The sequence below is a fragment of the Myodes glareolus genome, chromosome 4, assembly GCF_982192425.1.
Source record: "Myodes glareolus chromosome 4, mMyoGla1.1, whole genome shotgun sequence".
In the NCBI taxonomy this organism is placed as follows: Eukaryota; Metazoa; Chordata; class Mammalia; order Rodentia; family Cricetidae; genus Myodes; species Myodes glareolus.
This window is the reverse complement of record NC_142029.1, coordinates 67,622,768-67,633,209: the sequence shown is the minus strand read 5'-3', so window position 1 is coordinate 67,633,209 and position 10,442 is coordinate 67,622,768.

Sequence of the window (10,442 nt, the reverse complement as noted above, 5' to 3'; positions counted from 1 at the left end):
TTATAAGGAATGCCTTTTTTGCTCAATACTCCATTAAGAATAAACTTGCTGAAAAATTTTATTACCATATCTGACCCCATTATCCATCTTCATAATTTTAGGGATTCCCAGGTATTAAAAAAACACTTTAAGCAATGATTTATCACATGCTTAGTGGCTTCTTCAGTTTGTGCAGAGGCCATTAAGAAATATGAATATATATTGAAAGTCACATGCACATATCTCAATTTTAAATTTCTGAAACATGAGTAACAATCATTTGCCATGCATGTTTAGGAAGCAGACCTCAAGGATTTACTCCCTGATTAGAGTACAGGTAAATATTGTGCATATATTTCACATTATTTAACAATCTGATGAGCGATTTTTCTTTTTAATAAAAATTATTTCCTTAAACATTTGCTGTTTTGATGATATAAAGCATGTACTTGCTGAACAATCTAATCCTTAGATAAAGCAATCAATTGAGTAAGTTTTGTAGGTAATATACATGCTTTCAATGTTGCTAATAATTAATATAATATACCTGCTGTTTTCTATTGTATATTCTACCTGCAACACTATCTATCTAGAAGCATCTGTAAAATATCTTAGTTTAGGGGTTTAAGAACCTCTATAGATAACTTTAAATAGAACCATAACCACTGGATATCTCCCAAATCACTTCTGGAATCATTTAAAGTTTGTAAACTGTTTTTCTAATCCAAGATGCAAATCTTACTAGCTGACAGGTAGTAATTTGCTCATTTGCATTTTGACACACTCATGCCTATGAGTGATGGAGCTGTGCTGTGCCTTCTACAGCTCTGCCACTCCTCTGGGAATGGGGATGAGGAAACCTTTTGTGAGGTATAGTAGGATCAATCCCTCATTCATTCTCCTTGCCCAGCCCTTGATTGAGTAAAAAGCCTTGCTGAAACATTTGATTATCAATAACTGTGTTGGGAGAATATAATATACCCCATTTGCATCATAATGTCTTGGTCTCACAAATTTACATGTAAGTGAGGAACAATGTATGGCAAAAAATTCCTTTTTGGCCCTCTTCATCTCTCCACTAAAGCTCATTGCTATTTTGTTCAGTATTTTGAGTTTGGTCAATCCATTGTAACTGTGTAATAGTCTCCATATAAGACCACCTTGAAGGCCATGGACTAACAGTTATAACAGAAATATCTGCACCAATATCCATAAGACCAGAAAAGGTTTTTTTTCCATTTATAAACAAAGTGAGTTCTGGTTGCTGTAGACCTATGTCTTGTATCCAATAAAATCGGATGAACCAGATTCAGGCTCTCCTCCCTTTACTACCTTAACTCAATTTCTAGTTTTCTCTTTAGAAGGAAAGTTAATTGTGCAAGCCTCTGGCCTGTTTTTATTACAGAAACTGCATTAGGTAAATGAGTAATAACCTTGATTTCTCTGTTGAGGCAGAACATTTTTAACTGTCTTGCTTTGTAAAGCAGTGGCTAGAACTAGTCCCTGAGTTGCAAGGGACAGATATCTGAACAAATCTGTGTATAATCAGAGATGTTATCTTTTTGTTTTTTCTAAAAGACCTTAAATCAGTTTAACATATTGCATTCTTGGATGCTTACCTTCCTGAAGCTGTAATCTGCAGTTGTCTGTTAGGCTAAGGCAGCTATCTGTGTTTTCAAATGTTTAGCCATGCTTCTGGGAACTAGGGACCTCAGCCTACACCTCTTTGCTGGGCCATACAGCATATAGCTGTCCTCTCTGTGGCTCAGCATTCCTGCCATAGATCAGAAATTGACTGTAGTTGTGTTTCCTGGACGTCTCAATAGTCTTGCTATAGGCTCATGATTGTGAAAGCTGCCTGCAAACTTTGAATATGCTGGCTACAACCCATGCACACGTATGGCCATCATTTGAGTGACAACAGCCTACAGTCATTGCTGGAACATGTGGCTTACACTTCCTTCATTCCCACACGTGCTCAGCAGCAGCAGAAGCTGCTGCTTGGAGGACGCAGCATACATAGGTCAGGTTGACTAGAGTGTAGATGGGGCCACACCTTGACTTCTCTGAGTCCTGGTGCAGTCCAGAGGTGCTATGGGAGCATATTCTGCTTCTTCAGCCAATAGCCTTTAAGATACCAGCCCATGTAGGCATGATCCCTTATACTCCAAAAGCAATGGTAAATGTGTGCCTGCTCTCTTGCTTCCAGCTCCTGCTTCCAGCTGCTAGACTCTGTTCCTGTTTGCGCAGAGGACCATTACCTAGGCTAGTAGTGATCTGTAAGTTTTTCCCTTAAATAAGTAACCCTTTTATTATTTAAAATTCAGAACTGTGTGAGATTATTTTGTGATTTACATCATCATCTGGTGCCTGAACATTTAGTTTTAGAAACCCACCCTAGCTCTGCTGCACACCACTGGCTCAGAGTGTGCCAGGCTTGGCATGAGCCCTTTCTCAGCTGGCCCTGGCCAGTGAATGGAACAAGCAGCCCATTTAGATATAGAATATGGTGAAAGGGTGGCTTTTCTTGCTACAGATCATACTCTGTTCCTTATATTTTCATTACTCACCTCAGAGCTTCTTCCATATCCCATGTGTGAGCCCCAGTTTCTGTGTTCTGCCTCAGCACACCGAGTGGAAATTCAGATAAGATACAGGCTTTGCTGTTATCTTGTTGTCCCTGTTCTCCTGTGGCTGCTGACCATCATGGCCAACCACAGTGCACACAGTCTATGATTTCTATTAAGTAACTATTTTTTTTATCTAAGCATATCTTTCAGCATTCCATAGTAAAATCAGATTCAGACCAGTCACATGACTTCAGGTGTGCTTCTGGGCCCAATTAGGTTTGTTTTTTAGGTGGCCTGTGGCACCTATTGTCAGTTAACGATGATTGCACCTAATCTAGCTCATTAAACCACAGGTAAGATTTAATATCCAAAATATAAATCATAAGTTGCTAATTTAAAAGGGCAATATATCAGAAAACCTAATCGTCCAAGATTTTAATAGCCTCTTTACTTACACCATGTGCAAGGTTTTACAAGACTTAAATGATGTCCCTTCTACATCACTATTTTTGATTCTGGGGATTAGTCTTGTCCTCAGTATTTTTTTCTGAAAAATAAAACTTGACAAGAGGGCTAAGACTTAGGCATTTTAGAAATGGTACAGTCTTTACAGACTGAAACCAGGGTTCTCAAAAGGAGGTTGGAAATCTGAAGAAGGATACAACTAATTTAACTAACAAAACTCAGTCAACTGAGGACCTTTTTAGAAATGGTACAGACTGTTACTAAGCTTCTCAAAGAGAGACTGGAAATCCTAAGGAGGATACAATTTAACTAACAAAACTCAATTAATGAGATTTTTTGAAATGGTAAAGATTGATGGTAATTTATTTAAAGAAAATTTAGCATTCTGAAAAAGGGTACAGCTGATTTGGCACAGAGAAAACAATCAATGACAGTAGGTGCTGAAATATTATTTGAGAGAATTCACACTGTTGAATGTATTAATCGGACTCTTCAAAGGGTATGACAGATTGGCTGATAGAGTGTCTCTCCAGGAAGGTAACATGCATGCTATAAAGATTATGTCCAAGGATGAGAGATTATCTCTACCAGACAGACTTTATATCTTAGAATCCTCAATGAGGGCATTAGAACAGAACACTTGACAGAATATCCAGACATTATAAAAGGCAGTGGTAAACAGATTTGAAAAGATTGAGAAAATTATTGAATTTGATGACCAGGAACAAAAGATAAAAAGGCAAAATTTAAACTCGTTTGAACATAAAAATCTCCAGGATAGCTTCCCCAGAGTTCTGCCTGCCTTTTAAGTATAACATCAGAAAAAGCATCTGGCCCCCAAGTACCCTAATATTGTCAAATAATATTTATGGGAGTCTATACATATGACTGAACATAAGCCAATTGAACAAGCAAATGTAGCTTATGGTCTACATTAATTCTTTGTGAAGGAAATGGTCAAAATGTGGGCTTTTAGTAAAAAAGCAGTGACTCAAGTATGGACTAAGTTAATCTCAGCTGTCCTAGCAGGTTAACTGCAATTAATTTAGAGGTACTTTTTAAAAGAGGAAGCAACAATTTTAGTCAACAAGAAAAAGCTAAAGGACTTGAGATTTCTCTAGATCAAATTCTAGGTGAAGGACTTTGCTTGATCCTCAGGATCAAGCTCTTTTTGATGACCACACCTTGTCTCTATGTAGTACAGCAACGTTAAAGGCTAGGGATAGGATTCAGTAAACAAGAAATAGGGTTGAATCATATCTTAGGGATAACAGGGTCAGAGAGAAACTTTTAGTGACTTTTTGCAAAAATTAACTAGGGCTGTACAAATACGGGTAAAAATCAAGATGAGTTTAATGCATAGGATGAGAAAGAAAAATAGGAAGTTTGAGGCAATATAGAGCCAATATTGCAGTGAACTTGACTTGTAGGGTCATGACCTATTTCAGCAATGTAATATCCAGATTAACATTCCTCCATCTCCAAAAACTTATGTTTTTGAGGAAAATATTATAAGGCATTATAGACGACTGACACCAGCCATTCGGGTTGTACTAGAACACAAAGCAACTGATAAACATTCACAGATACAAACAATCCTACCTTTAAAATGGTTAACTGATAATCAAATATGGGTTAACCAGTAGCCTCTAGCTAAAGAAAAGTTGCAGACTTTAGAACAGTTGGTACAAGAGCAACTAGTTGCTTGTCATATATACCAAGAGCAATCTATAGACTCAATGCAATGCTTCTCAAAATCCCAGCAAAACTCTTCACATACCTAGAAAAAGAGTACTCAACTTTATACGGAAAAGTGAAAAATGGAGGATAGCCAAAACAATCTTGTACAATAAAAGAACTTCTGGAGGCATCGCAATCCCTGACTTCAAACTCTACTACAGAGTACTGAAAACAGCCTGATAGTGGCATAAGAACTGACAAGAGGACCAATAGAACTGAATAGAAGACCTGGATACTAATTCACAAACCTCTGAACACCTGATTTTTGACAAAGAAGCCAAAAATATCAAATGGAAAAAGAAAGCATATTTTAAAAAAATAGTGATGACATAACTGGATATCAAAATGTAGTAGAATGAATATCAACCCATATCTATCACCATGCACAAAACTCGCAAAAATAGCAGAAACCTCAACATAAAGCCAGCCACACTGAACCTTATAGAAGACAAAGTGGGAAGCACTCTTGAATGCATTGGCACAGGAAACTACTTTCTAAATATAACCCCAGCTGCACAGACACTGAGAGAAATATTTAATTAATGGGACCTCCTGAAAATGAAAAACTTCTGTAAAGCAAAGGACATGACCAATGAGATAAATCGACAGCCTACAGAATGGGAAAAGATCTTCAGTAACCCCTTTGGATGTCAGTGTGGCAATTTCTCAGAAAATTAGGAAACAACCTTCCTTAAGACTAAGTAATACCACTTTTGGGTGTATCTCCAAAGTATGCTCAATCGTGCCACAAGGACAGGTGCTTAACAATGTTCATAGCAGCATTGCTTGTCATAACCAGAAACTGGAAACAACCTAAATGCCCCTCAACCAAAGAGTGGATAAGGAAAATGTGGTATATTTACACAATGGAGTACTACACAGCAGAAAAAAAGACATCTTGAAATATTCAGGAAAATGGATAGAGCTAGAAAACATTAATGTGAGTGAGGTATCCCTGACATAGAGAGACAATTATCACATGTACTTACTCATAGGTGATTTTGAAAGATGAAGCAAAGGAAGCCAGCCTACAAACCAGAATCCCAGAGAACTTAGACAACAATAAGAACACCTATTACTGTTACTAAGAGGTAAGTGTTACTTACATAGATCTAACCTACATGGGAAGTAGAAAAAGAGAAGGTATCCTAAGTAAATTGGAAGCATGAGGACCTTGGGGGGGATTAAGAGCGAGGGGAGAGGCAGAGAGGGGAGCAGAGAAAAATGTAGGGTTCAATTAAAATAAATTTAAAAAGAAAGGGTAAAAAGATTATTAGGAGACATTTCCAGTCTATGACCAGCTGTTGAGATAACACCTGATTTAATAATTCATTTAAACAAAACCTTAGATGGTGATAAGAACTTGAATATTCCCAAAAAATTAACAGCTGAAAAAGAAAAGGTATTGAAGATTGTTGAGGAGAAATTACAGGAGGCACACGTGAATAGGCTAAATCCAAATTTTAATTGTATTCTAGTTGTTGTGCCTTCCAGAGTTTCTTCTATAAGAATTTTAATGCAAAAGGATGATATTATCTTAAAATAGACATTTTTCCACATAAATCAATTAAAAATTAAAACCTTATGTGGAAAATGTCTCCGAATTTATTAAAATAGGTAAATTGAGTCTTTGTCAATTAGCAGGTATAGACCCAGCAGAGATTGTAGCGTCTTGTGCTGCTGAAGAAAAAAAATAGTTATGGGAAGTCAATGAACTCTGGCAAAGGGTTTGTGCTAATTGTTTTAGGAGAAATTAATAGTAATTATCCCAAAAGCATCAGACTTAACCTTATAAAAAGAACTTCTTGGGAGGACAAGGGGACCAGGTGTCAGCTCAGCGACATTCCTGACCAGCAGGGTCCCTGACTTCTAGCAGAGGGCCATCGGAGGGGTGAGTTTGCTTCAGCCCCTGGCAGGGTCCTGGTGACGAGGAGCTCGGGCTTTCCCGACCCCATAGACTCCCAGGTCACCCTGCAGTGCTGGCTCCCCCCTCCCGCCTGCCATCCCAGCTCCCATCCAGGTACGAATTCCTATATTTCTCCCTTTCCCCTGGGGCCATAAAATTTTCCCAGCTCAGCTGCCTTGCTAGCTGGGCCTGCATTGTAAGCGCATCCCGGAAAGAGGGAGTGCCTGTGCTTCAATAGCCTGCCTGAGGAAAGGTGGGCATTCTGTCAGTGAAGTCCCTGCCCAAGAAGGGAACCTGACCCGGTACCAGAAGTTCCAATAGAGAACATTTGAAGTAAGAGATGGGCAGACGCCAAGGCAAGACCACATCCAACAATCTGAAAAACAACATGAAAACACCAGATCCCAAGGACCCTACAATAGAAGAACTTGAACATCTTAACCCAGAAGAAGTGGAAAAAAGTGCCATTATGAAAGCAATAGAGTCCCTTAAACAGGATATGAATAACTCCCTTAAAGAATTGGATGAGAAATATAACAAAAAGTTTGAAGAAATGAGTATAGAAATGGATGAGAAATATAACAAAAAGTTTGAAGAAGTAAGTAAATCCGTGAATGATACCCTGAGAAACCAAAAAAAAAAAAAAAACAAAAAAAAAAAACAATCAAACAGGTAAAGGAAACAGTTCAAGAATTGAAAACTGAAATGAAGGCATGAAGAAAACACAAACCGAGATCTGGCTGGATATGGAAAAGCTAGGTAAATGAACAGAGACTACAGAATCAAGCATAACCAATAGAATACAAGAGATAGAAGAACGAATCTCAGATTCTGAAGATACCATAGAGAAAATAAATGCTCTGGTCAAAGAAAATGGCAAATCCAACAAATTCTCTTCACAAAACATTCAGGAAATCTGCGACACAATAAAAAAAGCAAATCTAAGAATAATAGGGATTGAAGAAGGAGAAGAACTTCAGATCAAAGGCCCAGAAAATATATTCAACAAAATTATAGAAGAAACCTTTCCCAATCTAAAGAACGATAATCCTATGAAGGTTCAAGAAGCATACAGAACACCGAATAGACTGGATCAAAAAAAAAAACATACCCTCGCCATATAATAATCAAAACACAAAACATACAGATTAAAGAAAGAATATTAAGAGCTGCAAAGGAAAAAGGTCAAGGAACTTATAAAGGTAAACTTTTCAGGCTTACACCGGACTTTTCTATGGAAACTATGAAAGGCAGAAGATCCTGGATAGAGGTACTGCAGAAATTAAGAGACCATGGATGCAAACCCAGACTACTATACCCAGCCAAGATATCGCTCACTATCAACAGAGAAAACAAAATATTCCAGGAAAAAAATAAATTTAAACAATTCGTAGCCACAAATCCAGCCTTACAGAAAGTAATAGAAGGAAAATCGCAACCCAAGGAATCCAACATTGCCATCAATGCCTATAATAACCCAGACATTTAGCGATCCTTCACAACCACAACTCAAAGAAGAGAAACACACAAACTCTACTATACACACACACACACAAATAATAACCGGAATCAACAATCACTGGTCATTAATATCACTTAATATTAATGGACTCAATTCACGTATAAAAAGGCACAGACTAAGAGATTGGATATGAAAACAGGATCCAACATTCTGCTGTTTACAAGAAACACACCTCAACCACAAAGATAGACATCTACTCAGAGTAAAGAGTTGGGAAAAGGTTTTCTAAGCAAACGAACCTAAGAAACAAGTGGGCATGGCCATTCTAATATCTAACAAAACTGACTTCAAACTAAAATCAATCAGAAGAGTTGGAGATGGACATTTTATACTCATAACAGGAACAATTCATCAGGAGGAAGTCTCAATCCTGAATATCTATTCCCCTAATATAAAAGCACCCACTTATGTAAAAGAAAAACTTTTAGAACTCAAGGCAGTCATCAAACCACAAACACTAATAGTAGGAGACTTCAACACCCCTCTCTCACCAATGGACAGGTCAATCAAACAGAAACTCAACAGAGAAATAAGAGAATTACTAGAGGCAATGAATCAAATGGACTTAACAGATATCTATAGAACATTCCACCCAAAAAGGAAAGAATATACCTTCTTCTCTGCGGCTCATGGAACCTTCTCGAAAATTGACCAAATACTTGGTAACAAAGCAAACTTTCATAGATACAAAAAAAATATTAGTAACCACCTGTGTCTTGTCGGATCACCACGGAATAAAGTTAGAATTCAATAACAATTCTAACACCAGAAAGCCTACAAACGTGTGGAAGTTGAACAGTCAACTACTGAATCATCCCTGGGTCAAGGAAGAAATAAAGAAAGAATTTAAAAGTCATCCTTGAATTTAATGAAAATAAAGACACAACATACTCAAATCTATGGGACACAATGAAAGCAGTGCTAAGAGGAAAGTTCATAGCACTAAGTGTCCAATTAAAGAAAATGGAGAAAGTACATATTGGAGACTTAAAAACAAACCAGAAAGCTCTGGAAAAAAAAAGAAGCAGACTCTCCCAGGAGGAGTAGAAGATTGGAAATAATCAAACTGAGGGCTGAAATCAACAAAATAGAAACACAGAAAACAATCCAAAAAATCAACGAAACAAAAAGTTGATTCTTGGAGAAAATCAACAAGATTGACAAACCCCTCTCCAAACAAATCAAACGGCAGAGAGAGAACACTCAAATTAATAAGATCAGAAATGAAAAGGGGGACATAAAAACAGACATAGAGGAAATTCAGAGAATCATTAGTTCTTACTACAAAAGTTTATATGCCACAAAGTTGGAAAATGTACGAGAAATGGATTGGTTTTTAGATAAATACCATTTACCAAAGATAAATCAAGACCAGGTGAACAATCTAAATAGACCTGTTAGTCGCGAAGAATTAGAAGCTGTTATCAAAAACCTTTCAACCAAAAAAAAGCCCAGGGCCAGATGGTTTCAATGCAGAATTTTACCAGAACTTTCAAGAAGAGCTGATACCTATACTCCTTAAGGTATTTCACAATATAGAAACAGAAGAGTCATTGCCAAACCTTTTTTATGAAGCTACATTTACCCTGATACCAAAACCACATAAAGACACAACCAAGAAAGGGAATTACAGGCCAATCTCACTCATGAACATCGACGCAAAAATTCTCAACAAAATCCTGGCAAACCGATTCCAAGAACACATTAAAAAAATTATCCATTATGATCAAAAAGGATTCATTCCAGAGATGCTGGGCCGGTTCAACATACGCAAATCCATCAATGTAATCCATCATATAAATAAACTGAAAGAAAAAAAATATGATCATCTCATTAGATACTGAAAAAGCATTTGACAAAATCCAACATCCCTTTATGATAAAGGTGTTGGAGAGATTAGGAATACAAGGATCATACCTTAATATAATAAAAACTATTTACAGCAAGCCAATTGCTAACATCAAACTGAACGGAGAGAAACTCAAAGACATTCCATTGAAATCAGGAACAAGACAAGGCTGTCCACTCTCCCCAAACCTCTTCAATATAGTGCTAGAAGTTCTAGCAATAGCAATACGACAACATAAGGGGATCAAGGGGATTCGAATTGGAAAGGAAGAAGTTAAACTCTTTTTATTTGCAGACGATATGATAGTATACATGAGTGACCCCAAAAACTGTACCAAAGAACTCCTACAGCTGACAAACACCTTTAGTAATATGGCAGGATACAAGATCAACTTCAAAAATTCAGTTGCCC